Genomic DNA, 2,375 nt, shown 5'->3' on the forward strand with positions numbered 1-2,375 from the left:
TAAACAAAAGATTTATATTAAATTATACTAATTATACTATATTATTCTTTTTTTTTTGTTTTATAGCTCTGATGAAAACCTGAAAATCAGGTCGAAACGTTGGCACAAATAAATTTTTAAAGTGTTTATCTGCTGACCGCAACCCAGACCATCTTCACCTCTTATTTGTCTACGGTCAATTATCTTCATCTCAATGTAATATTTTATATTTATCAATTTTTATTATTGCTTATAGTGAGAACTGGTAATTTTTTTTCAAATAAACAAAACTAAAACTGATTAAGTGCAGCGTTTCCAAAGTCGTACCGAAATCATATGCCTGGGATGAAGAAAAAAATACTTAAAACAAAATAGCAAATAGGCTTAAGATGTGTCGGTAGGCTAGAGATATACAGTCTTTATTAACTTTATTATTGATGGGTTTTAGTTGTATGGATTCCGAAATTAGGCGTTTTTTATGAGTTGTAAGAATTTAAAGTACAGTAGTAATAATCGATATTTGGTCGAAGTCAAAAGAATAGTTGAGGGTTAAGGCGTGTTCTGAAAGCTTAGAAGCGGAAGGGTTACGGGTGTTGATGTTTTGTGCTGGGAAACACAGCAATAAGCGCCTTATTTCGTAATCCATACATATCCATTTGAAACAGAAATCCGTCATTCATAAAGTTGATAGAGACTGTATATCTCTAACTGAAGCGACGCTACCTATCTTCATCGCTTCCCGCCAGAGAGCATCACCCATGTTTATTCAAATATTGTATTATATTGATTATGATTAAACTATGTTCTAATGTATGAACTATGTTAGTAAATTTATTATTTTAATAAATAGTTTTCTTCTATTATTTTGATACCTTTAGTGAACGCCACCCGGATTATGTTCTTACATTTTATTACTTTATAATTAATATGTGTTTTATTACACACAATTATTATTTGTTATTTATAACTATGCAATTCGAAATATCATATTATTCATAACAATTTCATAATAAATTTCTCATTACTCATTGCAACACTTGATACGACACGCCATGATAAAAAAAAAGGTTATATTCATTCTAACTAATGACTGAACAACTACATATATTTATCCTCGTCTGTGATTAGATTAAGTAACTTATCTAAATTGCTTCTATTTGTTTGTTCAATATTTAAAGAAATTAAAAGATGAACTATGATGAACCGATATAGTAAAATAACTCCTCAATATACTCTCTTCATTAAATTTGCAAAAAATATACCTAGACAAAAATATTATTACCTACAAAGACTAAAAATGTTTATTTTACTTATATTATCTCCTTACTTACATATGAAATATACAGTAAGGAAAAATATTGTTGCATATTTTCAAATTTCTGTTTTCGACAAAAATACACGTTTCAGGTCCCCTGAGTCCAAATAATCTTGCAAAATGATTTGTGTGTGTCAATGAATTCGTGTGAGTATGAAAAGAGTAGCTCAAAAATGAAAAGTCGTTCGAAACTGATAATACGAATAATACGAAACTGATAAGACCGGTATATGCCTGGGATGTGACCGTTTTTTCGATAAATTCGACTGCCTGGAACTCTTACTTTATAGAAAAGTTTTTTCACATTTCTTTATTTATTTTCTAGACAATTCTTTTCGAATGATTTTTATTAAACTTGGCTTGCATGAAGTTAAATTGCCTTTAAGATCAGATAGGTCTTATGGTCATAGTCTAACAGGACTTAAATGACGATTTTAAACAATCTTCCTTCTAAGCAGTGGTTCAGAGATGTTTTTTGCCTTGGCACCATTGTAGGGCCAAAAAAAATAATCGTGGCACCCTTGTTGGGCAATAAAACTCGCGGCACCCTTGTGGATCTAAAAATGGCACAAATATCTTTAGATCGGTTAAATGTGTCAATAGAAGACAAAATGGCTTAAAGTAAGAGCTGAAATGTTCTGTGATTTAATTATTTTGATTTTTAAGTTGTTTTCTTTTATTTTTGTTTGGTTAAATTTTGAGGAAGTGATATTCGCTTACCGTACCTCTGGCATATAGCCCAAGAGGAGATAAAAGTCAGTTATTTCACACCAATTTCTTATTACTTTACTGAAAACTTAGTGAAAATTGATGGGATGTGCCCGCAACTTTTTCGATAAATTCGACTGATTGGAACTCTTTATAGAAACGATTTTTCACATTTTTTTGATTTTTTCTAGCGTCTTATACATCTGGGATATAGTACAAGAGCACGTTAAAAAGTAAATCATTTCACCCCAATTTCTTATTAATTTCATGAAAACTATGTTTAATTACTAGTGAAAATTGATGAGTCTCCCAGCTATAGTTAGGGGAATTCAAAATGTAAAACAAGATTTTTCATTTGGAGCTCCAATGAATA

The sequence above is a fragment of the Halyomorpha halys genome, unplaced genomic scaffold (genome assembly GCF_000696795.3).
Source record: "Halyomorpha halys isolate HHAL.00 unplaced genomic scaffold, Hhal_1.1 Scaffold1095.1, whole genome shotgun sequence".
Lineage (NCBI taxonomy): Eukaryota > Metazoa > Arthropoda > Insecta > Hemiptera > Pentatomidae > Halyomorpha > Halyomorpha halys.